The sequence below is a fragment of the Gymnodraco acuticeps genome, unplaced genomic scaffold (assembly GCF_902827175.1).
Source record: "Gymnodraco acuticeps unplaced genomic scaffold, fGymAcu1.1, whole genome shotgun sequence".
Classification (NCBI taxonomy): domain Eukaryota; kingdom Metazoa; phylum Chordata; class Actinopteri; order Perciformes; family Bathydraconidae; genus Gymnodraco; species Gymnodraco acuticeps.
In genome coordinates, this window is record NW_022990335.1 from 1,199,548 (window position 1) to 1,217,542 (window position 17,995).

General features: G+C 39.9%; 1 protein-coding gene across 6 annotated transcripts in view; it reads left to right on the plus strand.

Annotated features, from left to right (window-relative positions):
- The first annotated feature begins 511 nt into the window (after positions 1 to 511).
- The window catches only part of mical3a (microtubule associated monooxygenase, calponin and LIM domain containing 3a), an 80,561-nt gene continuing 63,077 nt past the window's right edge, over positions 512 to 17,995 (plus strand). For all 6 annotated transcript variants that reach the window (XM_034223404.1, XM_034223400.1, XM_034223401.1 and 3 more), the window contains exon 1: positions 512 to 672. The gene's annotated coding sequence lies outside the window, so the exon portion shown is untranslated. The remainder of the gene's footprint in view (positions 673 to 17,995) is intronic.

Consider the following 17,995-nt stretch of genomic DNA (forward strand, 5'->3'; position numbering starts at 1 on the left):
TCAGTTGTTGACTATTATCTGTCATAACGTCTCGTGTCAGGTGAAGTCAATGTTTATTTAGGGTGCACAACCACACACATCATATCAAAGAATACTTTACAGTAAATGAGAATTGTTGTAAAAACTCAGCTACATGTAAATACCCGCCAGCCTTCTCCTGTTGTGTAAACCAGTTCTAATGTTTCTGACACCATTGAATGCAGCAGCACTGTTGCGTCACTTTAGAAGAGACCAATCGGATTAAACCGAGTTAAAAACGTGCAGGCTCACTCCAACGTCTAGCGGGGGGTTTATCATCTAACTATTTAAATATATCCAGATGTATGCAAACATTACAAAGTGCTGTCCCAATATACATGTCTGTCTCAGTGTCGTTTTCCAACGAATTACGGGGAAATTAATAACCTAGCAATGTTTTGTTAACATATTATTAGTTTTAGACTTGTTCGCTCCCCCCTCCTTGCCGTTGTGATGGTATCGACCGATCCCCCTCTGTCAGTTTCAAGTTGCGCCTTCTCCTCTACTGTGTGGCTCCTTGCTCTGGCCTTAACGAGCATTAGCTACTTAAATAATAGACAACAACAGTGAATTCGGGAATCGGGATACAAACACGAACATGGATTTATTCCCGCCACATTATACGAATGGATTATAAACGCACAGGATTCCGTGGTAAGAAGAACTGTTCCCCCTGAATCCCTTGACAAACACGGTGCATTTTGAAACGTTACCCAAGGACTCGCAGACTGCACCTCTGCACGTTTGGGAATGTCACGGTCTGCTGGTTTAATAGAGCCACTGACGATTTAACTACGCAGTACTGTAATATATCTGACATTTGTATCTGCATTGTACCATGCACTGTGATTGTGCATCAGTGGTTATCTGCCAGCCCCGTTTTTAATTCAGTTTAGCTATCAAGCTGTTCTGTACATGTCGGAAGGAATAGCCTGTGGAATGTGGTGGATGGTGGCAATATGTACTCCCAATCATTTATATTGAAATATCTTCATCCTTGACACAATTATGAAGTTTAAAAGCCTTTAATCTCTGGAAGTTTGTCCTTATTCTTTTGTCAAAATTGATATGGCCACAATACGGACACAATACGGACATGCCTCATTCAAACAGCTCGACATCTATGTCATAACTGAACAACAGTTTATTATATGTACTTGTGTTAACTCGTAGGAGGGAATAGCATTTGTTATGGTACTTCTATTGACCACATTTATATTTCATAATTGTATACAACATACCTGCTTCCAATGTGGAGTTAGAAGCTCCTGATGTTTAAATCTAGTAAAGGCAGTGTAAAAAAGTTTCTAGTTGAAGGCTGACAGTGTGACTTTGACATTTTCTTCTTTCAGTCTTCTCTCTCTGGTGTGTTTACCCAAGAGGAAAAACTGTATGTGTTTTTAGATGAGTCACAAACTGAATAATGCTTTATATTCAAAGCAAGGAAATACGCAATCTGTGTTGATGCTTATACATTTTAAGGGGATGTTGTTTTGATGCACCTGACTTATTCCCAGAGGTATTTTGTCTTGTACTACAGACGTCTGGCACCATGTTATGAGTCAAAGGTCACTCGTCTGTTTTTAGTGTTTGAGTGACTGCACACTGACTTCAACAACAGTAACAATACCATATTATTCCAGCTGACCCAGATTGGACCATACATCATCACATAGCAAGACTCAGAGTGTGGCTTAGTGTATCAGTAAGATCCTGACAGGGCAAAGACTCTTATCCTTGTCTCAGTAGAGTGATGAGCCATTGTTGTATTGACCAGTTATATTGACCTTTGTTGCTTTCGATGTACCTCCCTTATTTAGTCAGAATGCGCTTCGATGACTCTGTGAGGTCACAGGGTGTTGCTGGGAGGCAGACGTTCATTGGGATGTGTGACATGTTTTATCATACCTCACAGTGTCCCTGTTAAGAGATCAGGATGCGGTGGGAAGAGGATGTTTGCAGGGTGGCTGACTTGGCACAAGACAAAACTTGAGGGCTGGTTGTTTACTTGGATGTAAGGACAGATTTGCGTCAGTCTTGATATTTTGTCAGGCTTGCATTAAACAAAGTATTTTTGCGTATTTACACTTTCGTAGATAGCATTACAATTACATATGACAATCATTGCATGACAATATTGGATATGTGATGAGGTATCTTACTTTTACAGGTCTTTTAATGGAATGGCCAAAAATAGATATTCCCATCACAGTTTTGGAATTTAATGTTCATAATGTCTCCGCTTTGAACACCAGGAAAAGCGCTATATAAATAACATGTATTCTTATTATTATAATAATATGTACTTTATCAAATATATATTAGTATTGTGGCGCACAAAATCTCCGATGTCCGATTATTTTCTCCTAGTTTTTTTTTCAACTTCTAAATCAGACATAGATGCATTGCAATTCATTAATGATAATAATAAGTCAGGTCTTATTCCCATTGGTCTATGTCCATTTCATCCTGTTTCGGAAACGGAACACCATTTAAGTGCTCGTCACAAAATGGACTAATCTAATGTCTCATCCTAATTACCATGGAACCATTTTACATAAATGAATGAAGCTCAAACTCATCAATGCCATTTTCTGCCCCCCCACGATCCAGCAAATACCACAAACCTAGAAGCGCATTGCTAGATGAAAGGACAGAAGGAAGGTCCTCGTAAAAAAGCAGCTCCTGCTGTGTCATGAGCGGCTGGATGTACCCCGAGTCAGGTCGGGTTTAGCCTCTGTTGCTCTGGTTGACTCATCAAAAGCTTGCTGATGTCTAACCAACATGCATATTATAGTCTGCTTCAGTAAATCCTTAAAAGGAGTCTGTAACTAGATGCTAATGGCATGTTTTTAACTGTTTGAGGGATGTGTTCTGCAGCAAGCACTTAATGTAAGAACATTTTAGTGCTGGAGGACAATCAAGGCAAGGCAAGTTTATTTATATAGCACTTTTCAACACAAGGCAATTCAAAGTGCTTTACAAAAAATGAAAGACATTAAGAAAATGGCATTTAAAATCAATCACCCTTTTTTCCCCCTTCAACTGTGTCCTATTATTCAATGATGTCATGTGGAGATTAGCATATTCCTGAAAGTTGAGTCAGCTAGACATTGTAAAACCCAACTCCCTGGTAGAAGCCATTAAGATATCATCCAGATTAGGGAATGGGACATTTTCAGATGTATTTTATTCTGAAAACAGTAACATACAAAAGAGAAGGTTAATGAATTGATTTCTATCCTGCCTCAATACCAAGACCTTATTGAACTTGCTATTATGCAGATCCAATTTGGAGGACGAACAGCAAAGCTGAGGTTAGCTTAGGTTGATGTTGTGTGTATGACTTGCAAATATGGCCCAAGTCCATTTGCCTTTGTGATTTCTCTTAGCTCCGGATTAAAGTCTTACTTGTTGGCTGTTTCTTGTACCTTGCAGGTCAGACAAAGGCCAGTGTGACAAATGCATTCCTGAAGCAAATTAGACTGTTTACATTTTTCCAGTCAGCTGACCCTTGAACACTACAGCAGATTCACGCTATCTTACGTTGTTTAATGTATAATGGGACTTGTATTCAAAACCCAAGTGTACAGAAGTCTGGTACAAAATGATTGTTTAGTTTAGCATTATCTAACAGTTTTTCTAGTGAAGCTGTAATAAAACCATGTACTAGATTAACAGAGCTTGGTTGAGCATTAGTGACTCATGAATTTCAATCTGTACGTGATATCTGTCATGTCTCAAATGATATCCACCAAAGTTCCAGTGAACTCGAGATGATTGCAGGTTAATTGTCTTATTAAATGGAACTTGCCCTAAAAGTGACCAACTTTACACTACCTGACCGGTTCCCTGTAGCTATACATAGTAAATGTACACCAAGCAACTAGCATACTAACAAAAACACATATTTTAACTATTTTGCTTTGGTATGACAGTTTTCTCTGGCAGCTCCTCCCCTGCCCCCCATCGTCTGCACTTTAAACATTACATTGATTCTTAATAAAATGTGTTTATTATACAAAAATTCCAATGTGTGGAGATATTCCTGACATAATTAGGGTATAACACAGCCAGAAAACAGAATAAATCATGTAAAGTGGCTTAAAGAGCCTGTGACAGCCTCCCAACAACTGTTGTGCAATGAAATATTGGGCTACTAGTCATCTCGAACCGTCAGTTTAAAAAAGAAGTTGCGATACCGTTCCGATAAATATCAATAATTTCGAACATCGCGGGGAAATTCCTTCGACTCATTTTGAAGTTTTGGGGGAAGCCGGAAGTGACGTCAATGCGGGAACGCTTCACTGTGCGGCGAGAGAGCCAAACACGGACAAAGTGTGTTGTCATGCGTAGAAATGGTGAATTACTGAGTTTAGGCACGTTAATAACGTTTTAATGAAGTTGACTACAGTATATTCATATTTATTAGTGCTTTCATGTCAATTCGGCGAACACATGATACATTAAATGATCGTGAGAATGATGATTTAAAAATCTTTTGTTTGAGCCGGTCTACATTTCCTGATGAGAAAACAAAACGATGCTTTCTGTAGTTGTAGTACAGCAACATGGATTAAACGTGTGGTTTTTTTACCACAATGTTGGGGAATTTAATGGATAAAATGCACGGATTATTATTATTATTATTATTATTATTATTATTATTATTATTATTATTATTATTATTATTATTCCCACTCCGATCGGGACACTAGGTCCACCGTTTCCCCGCAGCGAGGCTCCCCCGTTGACAGTTTACGTGGACTGGGCTGGGTGTAGTGGCGGACTGGCCATCCGGACGAATCCTGATGGGACGGTACCGAAGTGGGCCGGTCGGATAAGTCACTAGCACATCCCCCACTCCCCCCGTTGACAATTTACTAGCGGTACCGAAGTGGGCCGGTCGAGAGTCCCGGGATGATTTTTAGTCCCAGTCCACCACTGGCTACATGACCGTATGATCGCCCATATTGACGCACCTAATTCCTAAACTTCTAACAGATACAACATAAACCGATCCTTCAGCCTCATATGAGCTCTCAGACACGTTCAAAAGTAAACTGTCATCGCTGTCTGAGCTTGCTGCTGTGTGCACCATCGTGCGTTTACATGCAGATGCTGGGTTCCTGAACGGTGCAGCTGGAGCGCTGTGCCCGCAATGACGTCACACATAATTTGGCGGGACTTGAAGAATCCCCGAGAAGATCCAGGAAATGGTCAACATTGAAGGGCAGATTAATGGTTATCAAAGTACAAATATCCAAAATCAGTTCAGTAACGGTTTTCAAGGGGACAATATTTACTCAAATTGATGGGTTTGGATGATGGGGGAAACTCGTGTCACAGGCTCTTTAAGTAGCTGAGTTTTATGCTGGGTTAAGGACCTTGTCGTCCCCTGTCTTCCCCTTTTCTGTCAATCTTTTGTTTTGTCAAATAAATAGCAAGTCCAGCAAAATAAAAAACTGGCTAATGTTGTCAGTATGCCTCTGCTACCTATCCTTTTTTTTCAGAAGTTAGTGGACACCATTAACCAACACCTCACATGGGATCCTTAGAAAAATTATACCCTTTTTGTTTACACTATAGACAACATGGAGCACTACAGCCCACATGTGTTACTAAGCAACAGGCAGGTGTAGCCGGAGAACTAGTCAACTCTTATTCTGACACTGCTTTATATTCTGAGATGTAGAAAACAGCTTGTCCCTTTCAGCTACCATGGTCCAGGAAAGCATCTAACAGCTGCTCAGCCTATAGCCATGAACGTAGCTCTCATGTTGAGCCTTTTCACTCCGGTACACCGTACATCCCTCTAGAGAGTGACCACATCATATTTCACATTCACTCTCCGTTTGTGTGTGGAGGAGCCCCCAGGCCTTGTTATCTGCCTATCTGGACAAGAGATGAATTCTTCTCTGGCAGGCCTGATGGAGAAACAAGCACACTAAATGTTCTTTCTCAAAACAAAGTAAACAAACCTACACAGCGCTTGTCTCTCTTGGTCTTTCTTTTAAATGAGAGTGGGGTTTTGGATCTGTCTGTGGGTGCTAGCATCTAGGAAAGTTAGCCCTTTGACTGTAACAACCTTTGAATCTGAGTCTCAGGTAATTGCAGAGTTTGTTTGTGCCCCAACGAGGCGATACCTGCTTAGCTTACACCTGCTTTATACACCCGCTGTCTAGGGCTGCACGATTTTGGGAAAAAATCTAATTGCGATTTTTCTGACAAATATTGCGATTGCGATTCGAATTGCGATATTTATTTTTAAGCGACCCAACGGAAGTTTATTGTAAAATGCGGCCATAACTCCGGCTAGGAAGGTCGTATCAACGTACTCCCGTCTCTAGCACCCCTGCAGCCCGAGCTACGAGTGAAAGAGCTAAACTTACATGAAACTTCCGTTGGGTTGCTTTAAAGTCAAGCTTCAGTTTAAGATTCACCCTGTAATAGAAACATGTGATGGAGCATTACTAACCTGACTCAGATGGTTCACCAAACCATCTAAAGCTCCATTGGAAGCCATTTGGAAAGGGCAGGCACTTTCAGAAGCACTTGGCAGGTGATTGGATCAATCTGTCTATCACCTATCATGGGCCACTTCTGATTGATTAACAATGGCTGGTACATGTGGAGCACAGCACTTCTGATTGGTGTGGATGACTGACACACAAGAATAAAAATAAAAGAATTGTAAAAAAAAAAAAAAGTTACAAAAAATGGCAGGCTGAAAATCACATCATTTCAAATCGCGATTTCGATTTAAAATCGATTAATCGTTCAGCCCTACCGCTGTCTGAACTTCATCCCTAAATAGTGGGAAAAGCCTTTGGGTAACATCATATTTAAAGGAATAGTTTAATATTTTAGGAAAGAAGCTTATAGTGTCTTTTTTTTTTAAGGATTGATGTCGAGAGCAGATCTATTGCACTGACACCTCTAGCTGACTTGCAGTATTTACAATTTGTATTGTGTCATGTTGGTTTAACCAGTACATTGTCAGATATAATTTCTTTACAAACTGCATTTTATATATTGGCCTAGTATACTTGCCAGATTGACAAATATGATTGGTGAATAAGGTTGTTGGTGTTGACCTCTTAACAGGCTAAGAATTTTGTTTTCCAATGTTGGTTTCCACTCACAAATGGTCATTATTATTACATTTGGGTTGAATCCCTTTAACACATATTTTTAGACTATATAGACTTGATGTAGCCTTCATTTTTGATCAATTTGCCTTAAGTTTGTACCTCTCTTGGTTTTACAACAGCTAAAAGGAATCGGATTTCCTGCGGGCATTTGTTGGGCTAAAGATTGTGACTCTTGTGGTGTGACTTCTCATATTGGAATTCATTCATTTGGGCTCTGTTTCCATCTACTCCACCTTTTTAATTAATCCACCCTTCATTCTGCTTATTTAATAGTACATGACTCATTGCCAAGAACATTTCATCTATTGTTTGAATTTCCTCTGTGATGCACACTTGACTACCGCCTGTCTCTTGTAAGATGTGATCTGGGAGGAATGTGTTTCAATGCTTTCTTCTGTAAAGCTGTATTGGCATCATCATGCTTCATGGCTGTGTGTGGGTGTTCTCTTGCCTTCCTACTGGATCAGCCTTCATCTGCACAGTTTGCACATGAAGGTCGACGTTCCTCTGGTCCTGGGTGTACTGAACTATTTAGTGGAACAGGCACGAGAGAGATGGAATGATTGGCTACTGTGAAGCTGGGAAGAAAGCCACTCTTGCTCTACATATTTTCACAATGCTGTCTGTTTGATGTGCATATGGGTACAATCTAGACTTTGAGCACTTCGTTTCGGCATATTTACAACTTTTCTGGATGGGTTTGACATGCAGATGGTGAAATAAACCTTTTGGGAATTTTCTCCAGTTATCTCAGCTGAAGGTACAGGTGTGCCTTATTTTTATTTATTTTTTCCCCTCTCAAAAGACATTTACTTTTTTAATATTGTTATCATATCATCATGTCAAAGTGCAAACAGTGGACTTATTTTACAGAGCAAAAGCAAACATTAGTTAATGAGTTGAGTATGCACTCACTTCCCAAACGGCGACAGCTGATATTTAGTATACTTGCTTACTACAGTCCTCAGTTTACAGTCAGCCAAGGTATAAGGTATCCTTCACTCTAGTAATGGATTCAGAGAGTATAACCTAGTTCTCAACTGCAACTGGAGCCCTTAAGATTGCTAGCTCCCTGCAGCTGCTTAACTGCACTCTGACAGGCAGTCTCACGTCCAATTCTGAGGATCGTTGAGTCTTGAAGAAATGGTAAACTACTGTGGATGCAAAAAGCACTGTTGGTTGCCACATTCTGCTTATTCCTTAATTTGATCAATCCACAAACACATCCTGCAGCTTGTTTACCATATGAACCGCTCACTGCCACGCCCACGCACTGAGATTAGAGAAAGCAAGTGTGGATGTGACAGGATTAGGGCTTTTGCTGTCTGTGTCACTGTTGCATGTCCCCTTAAGGCATTGCAAAGCGGCCTTGGATCTAGGGCTGCAACAAACAACTCATTTGATAATCGATTATTCTATCGATTAATGGACTATTCAGACTATTACTGTATGCCTTGCACAATTTCTCAAACGCTCTTATTTAGCCATCAACTTTTAGATGTAGCTTGAGGTTGTTTTAGGCATGTGGAAACTAACAATGAAGACAATAAAGATGAATACTTGATTCAAAAATACATACATTATTGAATTGACTAAACATATTTTGAACAAAATTAACATTGCTTTTTATTTAAAAGAAACAACAGTGTTTTAACAAATCGTATTAAATAATCTGATGACAGAACTGTAAGTGTACAGTTCTGTCATCAGATTATTTAACAGAATAGCTGAAACTTTAACAAAAGAAATAACTCAGTTTCCTCTAATCATTAATCCATGTTTGTATCATGTAGTTAACTCCGTGTGTTGCTGCTAGCATACATAACACCTGACGTGGAAACGTTACTCGTGGATGGGGCAACAGAGTGTTAGTGTATTCTAGAACCCTGAAGGCAGGAGAGACTGAAAAGAGTCAAGGGAAGCTTATAAAAGTGAACAGCATTTAATTACACAAAAGATGCGGTGGTGTACAAAATGAAATGTGCGAGTGGAGGCGCTCTCCTTATCCGACCGGTCAGTCCAGGTCAGCAGGTAGAAGAGGTCAATTCTTGGCTTGCTCTTCCTGTTGTCATCTGAGGTCTTCTCCTATTGGCCGGCGTCGTCGGGGGGCGGGTCCAATGCAATTCCTGCCTTTTTCTGTTGTTAAATTACATCATTCTAGTGTCTGTGGTTATTTGAACATTCCCTAATAAACGTTATTCAGCGGTAATAAATGAATGCTAAACCCAGTGTGCTCAGTGTACAACATCACATGTCATTTCACCTTTAATTCACGGTTTGAAAATGCAGCATTTCGCCACATGCTAATGCTAACCGGAAGTGAATAATTTTCAGAATAAAAGTATTAAGTTAATAGTTAGTGAACTTCAGGTTTTTCAGAATAAAACTGATTTAAATTAAATAGTGTATTTAATTCAAATTACGCCATATCAACATTGATTTTAATTTCTAACAAGAGCTACTAGAAAGACAGTCGAACCCGGTGCATTCCTCCGTCTGAATGTGGAGCACTTTTGCTAAATGTTTAGACAAATTGCTCGTGTTACCGCCCTTACATGCTAAACTCTTATTGCACTTTTGGCAACGAGCATTGTCCACATCGAGACGGGTAAAGTTGAACCAAACCTCGGAGCGCGTTCTCTCCGCCATCTCCGCCGTGTGTTGCTGCATGTAGCAGCTGCGTGTGTGTAAACTGCCCCGCCCCCTCGCACACAGACTGAGAGAGAAAGATCTCTCGTCTCGATTGGAAAGATCGAAAATACATCATAGACGCATTTTTTTGTCTTTTTGCATATTAGAAACGAGTTGGCGACACTAAGACTGCGATATAATGCTTATGTAGCAATAATACATGACATGTATTTTTTAAATGTCTCCGGTACCGATACAAAGACCAATAACGTTGGAGCTTAACGGCGCGTAAAACACGTGATGACGTCACCAACCAATCGACGACTGAATTAGTTGGCAACTAATTTGGTAAAAGATTTTAATCGATTAAGTCGATTAGTTGTTGGACCCCTACTTGGATCTGAACTGTGAGTTTTGTGATCAGTTGCACAATGACAAATGATTCACTGAGGGTGGTACATCTGGACAGAATTAATGTCATTATGTCGTACAATGAAGGACACATGCCACAGACTACGCCTTTTTATTGTGACATTGTTATTTTTAGTTTTGTTCTTCCATTGCTTATTTTCTTAATGAATAACATTACAGCTTTTTCTGCTGTTTCTATCTTAGCTGCATGTTGCCAATGGGCCCATCACTTTGTGTGTGTGTATAATAGGGGTGTAACGGTTCACAAACATTTCGGTTCGGTACGTACCTCGGTTTTTTGGTCACGGTTCGGTTCGGTACGTTTTCGGTACAGCAGAATTTTTTTTCACAAAACAAAACATATATATATATTTTTATTATTATTATTAAACTGTGAATAATGTATTCACTCAAATAAATACAAAATATAATAAAATAAACATTAAGGTGCAGCATTTCGATGAACTGAAATAATCTGTATTTGAACTTTACTGTACTAGTACTCACAAAACATAAACTATTAGTTTTGGGTTTTTAATTATTATTAAACTGTGAATATTCACTCAAATAAATACAAAATATAATAAAATGAACATTAAGGTGCAGCATTTCGATGAACTGAAATAATCTGTATTTGAACTGTAGCCTACTGTACTAGCACCTAAGCAGCCAGCTTGACATTAGGACTTGCTTTTCATTGTATTTTCATGTTTTTTTAAAGAAAAATTAACTTGTCCACATTGCTGCTGAAAGGGCAGATCTGCTGGCACTAACAATGTCTCCTGCTGTGGAGAACACCCTCTCGCTAGGGACAGAGGTAGCAGATACAGCCAGGTAGCGCTTTGCTAACATGGCAACATAATATATGATATTTGGTGTTTGTAATAGCTTTGGCTCGGTCTGATCTTTCTGCGAGTGGTGGAGGCTTAAATGCTAGTGGGAGTTGGGTTTGCACTTCAGTCTTTTTTCTTTTGGTACCGGTGATATTCACGTTCGGGTGATGCCTTTTCAAGAGTGTGCAAGTTTGATGTATTGCCAGCCGCGTAACCAATTTTAGTTGAACAATGCCGACAAACAGCTTTGGTTCGGTCCACCTGTCTTTGTCCGTCATCCTTGTACGTAACTGCGAAACCAAAATGTTCCCAAACCGGAGACTTCAATGATGCTGGAGGATTTTCGAGCTCAACTTTATCTGCGTTCGCCATTAATTTTTGACAGTACCTCAAATTACTGACTACATTTGAACGCATCCCTCTGACCAGCTCTCATAGTATGCCTCTCATCCAATGAAATGACTTGCTCGCTCTATGACGCGTTGAACCCAATGTGAGCAAATTACTCTGAATGCTGCGACGCAGCACCTGAGATTACTTCCAAAAAGTTATTCACGTTCTCAATTTTTTACGTTTAACGTTATATTCGTTCGGTACACTTCGGTACACACCTGTACCGAACCGAAGGGCCCGTACCGAATAATTTCGGTACGGGTACGTGTACCGTTACACCCCTAGTGTATAACCATACCTGTAGATGCATTAAAAAAATTAAAAAGTACATTTATGCTCAGCTCACTGACATCTGCTGCTTTTCTTGTCATGATATATCTCCTTTGACAAATGTCATCAATATTTCAAATGTCAGAGGACAAATCTCCCACAGCGATTCAAAGTATCATAACACAATTCCATCCTCTCAGTTCAGTCAACCCTGGCAAGAAAATCACACCCTGTCAGCAGCGGGAGTATCCGTCCATTTGTCATTCTTTCTTTGCTAATTTCCAGTCTGCCTGGTTGTAAGATTCAGCCGCCATCCATTCTGGAATTCTGTCAGTTTGCTCAGCCTCTTCGATGTTCAACTATTAGCTTTGTAATAAATACTGGGAAGAGAGGAGAGATCTGGAGTTGTACTGTAGTTTCCCATGGCCTGTCCGAATTAGAAACATACCATGTGTTAGCCTGCCCTTGGTGTATTGAATGTGTGATCTAGTTATGAGGCCTTTCGAAGGTTAGTTTTTCTGTCTTGCCCCAACTGTTTATATTCCTGTCCATCATCATTTACGCCTGAACACACAGAGAAACAATAGTATTTAGTTGAAATGTATGTTTTGTCTGGAAGAATAGACCAATTCTGATCGATGTCTTGGATGTTTGTGGATATAAGCCTCATACCCTCCCAGCATTTGATTAGATTTGATGCATCTGAGGCATCCTCTCCTTTTTCTTCTGTCTGCCTCCATTCCACAACGGTCATGACGAAGCCTTGGATACTAGTCTGTGTTGACTGTTTGCTTACCAGTCTCACATTACACTTCCTAGTTAGCAAGGAAGCGTGGATCTGGGTGTATGAATAACCGGATACATGCTCTCATCTCGCTCTGCACTCTTGGGTGAAATATGCAAAGCAACAACAGCGATACCCAAATGTAAAATCAATGAAGGTTTTTTTTTTTTTACAAGCAGTGCTATTGGTACCTGTGCTTTTGCATTCTTTCCTCTGTCCCCTATTGTGGTTCACTGTGTTTCGGGCTGTATATCTGTGGTGCCAGCCTAGCTCTTGTAATGGGGCATGAAGGTGGGAGAGGTGGCATTCGAGCTGGGATTTGAGCGGTTTCCTAAATCAAATAGCTGCGGCAAGTGCTGGCAGGCAACTCTAATCGGCATTGTTTGACACCCAGAAGCATGCAGTCCAGGCACAAGCTCAGACTCCTGCAAAGCCGGCAGTAAATGTTCCCATGAGGCTTCTCATGCCAAGATTTGGTGTTCATTCATCGCAGTTTGGAACCATTCTATTAGAAATCTCCTGTCATGGTTGGATTGGGTCTAATATGCTACCGAAATGGAATTGGGGTTAGATTCAGTTTAGCTTTTACTACATTTTTTGGGTAGTATTAGGGATTGCCCTGGCAGCTCTCTGAGCTGAGCACTCTGGGACCAGTATTAACTTCCTAGTACTTCATCTGACCTACAATTACTTTATCCTTTTACATAACATAATTGAAAATTGTAAGTGCAGCTGGTTATTGCTTCTTAGATGTTCTTTTTCAGTTAAGCTTTAGAGAGAAGAAAGGTAGTAAAATTGCTTTTACTACAATTTAAAGTAGTGCACAATAGAGCAAATACTATCCAAATGTAATACGTTTATTTTCAAAGATACCTTAAAAGTTCTCCCTTTGAAGGTTGGTACACTCGGTTGATTAAATATTTAGAATGAAGAGGGCATTTTTACACAGCCTCAACTGAAAGCTACTAGAAAGGACCTTGCAGAACTCCCTTCAAGGCTTTTCCATTAGGGATACAATAATGTGTGTGCTCTCCCTGTGTTTTGATATGCTCACAATACAATTGGTTCTTCCTTTGCCCTGGCTACATCCTTCCACTAGTTTTGTGAAAACTGGGCCTGTAGTTTTTCCGCAATCATCCTGACAAACAGACAAAAGAAAATAATTCATGGTGGTAATAAAAAGGGATCCTTCTGAAGGGAAGCACACATTGGTTTGACAGGAAAGAGAGAAGATGATGCATGGTACCGGTGCTGAGGCCGGCACAAACGGGAGGATGCTGGATGCACATGTTGTCCTTTCAAGTCTCGGTTCACTGAGCCCCAAGAGGACATCACAGACTTGATGAATTTGACCGAGAACGTGATGTTTTTCCAGTGTGCTCGGTATTAACGTGTCAGGCTGTTTAAGAGACTACAACATGGAATTCATATGTTTATCTCCTAAGCGGCTGACCGGTTTGCTGTAGTTGGTGAATATCTGCAAAGGTTGTGGGATCTAAAAATGAATTTCTCTGTGCTTTCGGAAGCAGAAGTGATGCAAAAGCCAGATGGTTTGGAGACAACCTCTGCCAGAAGCACGTTGAGTTTCAGTCAACAAATGTTTGTGTGCTCTGAGTCTTAGTCTGCTGATGTGAACAGCCACACAACGGTCTACTCTTGTGTAGGCTGATCCTGTGTGGGGATAGCAGAACTGAGCGAAGTGGTTTACAAAGGGGCATAATGAATATATCTGGACAATAACAGATATCAAAGAGTGTAACACAGCTACTCATCTACCTTGTTGACTTCAGCTTCATACGTATTATATTTTGAAGTGATTATCCTTTATTTCACCTAATTATGTAAGGTTTTGATCTTCTGCTTTAGACAAACACACTGCACTACACTGCTGTTTATAGACCTGAACCTGGTAAATGCTCGGACTTTTCATGCAGCATTTGACCTGAGGCACTGCATTCCCATATTTTGTTTACAGCAATGATGACTGACAAAGTATCACTCTTTTTGAAATATATGAATTAAAGAAGAAAATACAATATGATGCTTACTTTTAAGTTGTTGGGGAAATGACCCAATTTTATAAATGGGCTTGTTTTCCTGCATTTTGCTTGTTACAGCTGTGCACAGGGGCAGACACTAGGGGTGTAACACAGGGCTCAACGCTAACTTTTAAAAGTGGTTGCCAGGTAGGGCTGCAACAAACAACTAATTTGATTATCGATTAATGAAACGATTAATCGACTATTCGGACTATTACTGTATGCCTTGCACAATTTCTCAAACGCTCTTATTTAGCCATCAACTGTTAGATGTAGCTTGAGGTTGTTTTAGGCATGTGGAAACTAACAATGAAGACAATAAAGATGAATTCTTGATTCAAAAATACATATTATTAAATTAACTAAACACATTTTGAACAAAATTAACATTGCTTTTTATTTAAATAAAATAAATAATATTTCACATCAAAAGAAACAACAATGTTTTAACAAATCGTATTAAATAATCTGATGACAGAACTGTAAACAGAGTAGCTGAAACTTTAACAAAAGAAATAACTCAGTTACCTCTAATCATTAGCCCATGTTTGTATCATTGAGTTAACTGCGTGTGTTGCTGCTAGCATACATAACACCTGACGTGGAAACGTTACTCGTGGATGGGGCTACAGAGCTGCTAGAAAGACAGTCGAACCCGGTGCATTCCTCCGTCTGAATGTGGAGCACTTTTGCTAAATGTTTAGACAAATTGCTCGTGTTACCGCCCCTAAACTCTTTTGCACTTTTGGCAACGAGCATTGTCCACATCGAGACGGGTAACATTTAACCAAACCTCGGAGCGAGTTCTCTCCGCCATCTCCGCAGTGTGTTGCTGCATGTAGCAACCACGTGTGTGTAAACTGCCCCGCCCCCTCGCACACAGACGGGGAGAGAAAGATCTCTCTTCTGGATTGGAAAGATCGAAAATATACCATAGACGCATTTGTTTGTCTTTTTGCATATTAGAAACGAGTTGGCGACACTAAGACTGCGATATAATGCTTATGTAGCAATAATACATGACATGTATTTTTTAAATGTCTCCGGTACCGATAAAAAGACCAATAACGTTGGAGCTTAACGGCGCGTAAAACACACGTGATGACGTCACCAACGAATCGACGACTGAATTAGTTGGCAACTAATTTGGTCATCGATTTTAATCGATTAAGTCGATTAGTTGTTGCACCCCTATTGCCAGGCTGTCATTTTTAGTCACCTTATATTTTAAATAATGAAGATACTATACAGCTATACATCAACTTAATAATGAAAATGTGACACAAAAGAATGTTCAAATTAGGGATGCACGATATTTTTTTTTGAAACCGATACCGATAACTTCCTGCTTCTCAAGACCGATACCGATAACCGATAATAATATAATATATATATATATATATATATATATATATATTAAATGTACCTGTAGTTTTTGCACACCTGGTGGTAAAAAAAAGACTATTAGTGAGCAAATGACATGAGCATTACTACTATGAACAAAACAAAGCCAAGAACAGTTTTGACTCTTCAAAGTGACCATATTTATTTTCCCAAACAAAGTGCCTTTTTTAAAAGCCTCGTCGATAGGTAAAAGCCCCGGTGCCTTTGCAGCTGGCTTTGGATTCGCCGCTAGTTTAGCAGCGCAGGCGTCTTCGTACGCTTTTAACACACCATCGTAGCGATGGCGATGTTTCAGGTGACTAATCAGGTTGGAAGTATTATAGCTCGTTGCCTTTTTCCCTCCTCGTGGAACTTCTGCATTGCATTTGTTAATACAAATAGCAAGCGAACTATCTAACTCTGAAACTTTGAAATAGTCCCATACTACCGACGACATGTTTGTTTACTGTCCTGGCTTCACGGCCGCACACCATTTACGTCACAGCCAGGCATGAGTTAGGGAGCGCTGGATTTGTGAAAAACTCCCCTAAACCACTAATACCACAGTACTGGCAAAACGGGAGGAGCCGAGTGAAAAACAAGCGCCCCTCATCCCAATCCACCCACACCGCAGTATTGTTTTCTTTCTTTTTTTTCCCAAAAAATATATTGTATATTATCGGGGCTATTAATACTGTTATCGGGTTTATCGGGATGACGTCATAATTCCTAATATCGGACCGATAATTATCGTGCACCACTAGTTCAAATGCTTTACAATAAGTAATTAACACACTTATTTGAAACTAAAATGGTAGGAAACTTGTCCACCCTCAATTGCTGGTATACAATATACCAGTAATGCAGCTGTTGTCATGTTCTTCACAGATCCTTCAAAAATGAATTGAGCAAGTCACTAGTTTCTTAGTCATCCGTTGTCTCCCTTTCAAATGTGGGTTTTCTTGACCTTTGTGCTGACCCCCACCATAGATCCATTGGCCTTTCAGCATTGAAGTCTTGGATTGGCCAGACTATTACATTTCTAATGTTAAATAAATGAAAACCATTCAAAGTTAAGAATTAGATATTAATTATTAATGCTGTAAATTACCTTTTAATATGTCTAACTATATTTAACATGTGTTACCTTTTTATAGAAGTGATTATATTTATATGCCAATATTTTCCTATGGTAAAGTTTCGTTTTGCACTTTTATTTTGGTAGTAATAAGATTGGGACTCTTATTTTGAAGGAACTTTTACCAGAAGTGAATGCACAACGGAGCAGAATGTACATCATATTTATTTGGCCTCCCAAGACTTTACACATTTCCTCTTTGCTTTTCGTTCGGGTTCACCTTGCGCTTTATCAGTTGAATCACTTTGAACATTCGTCTGAGATGTTGACGGGTTGGCCGAACTTTTTACCCCACAGTCAAACAACTTAATTTGCTTTGCCATTTTTTGACAAACACACGGCGCGCCGCGCACGCGAGTACACGTGCATCGCTTTCTGGCTCCGTAATCACACCAATGCACGTGCAACTTAAGTATCAGGTGGTTCCGACTGGTCACAACAAATAATTAACATTTATCTATTTTGGGGTGCACATTTAGCTGTTTGCTGTCCTTATTTCTTTATGTTAAAAACTGGTTGCCACTGATAGCAACCAAAGGCCAAGAAGTGGTTGACATTTTTTGCGAATGGTTGCCAATGGCAACCTGGCAACCGTTACTGGCGAGCCCTGTAACGGTATACGTATTCGTACCGAAAATATTCGTTATGGGCCCTTCGGCTGTACCGAAGTGTACCGAACGAATATAACGTTAAACGTAAAAAATTGAGAACGTGAAAAACTTTTTGGAAGTAATCTCAGGTGCAGCGTTCAGTGTAATTTGGACGAGAGGCATACTATGAGAGCCGGTCACAGGGATGCGTTCAAATGTAGTCAGTAGTTTGGGGAACTGTCGAAATGGCGAACGCAGATAAAGTTGAGCTCGAAAATCCTCCAGCATCATTGAAGTCTCCGGTTTGGGAACATTTTGTTTCGCAGTTACGTACAAGGATGACGGACAAAG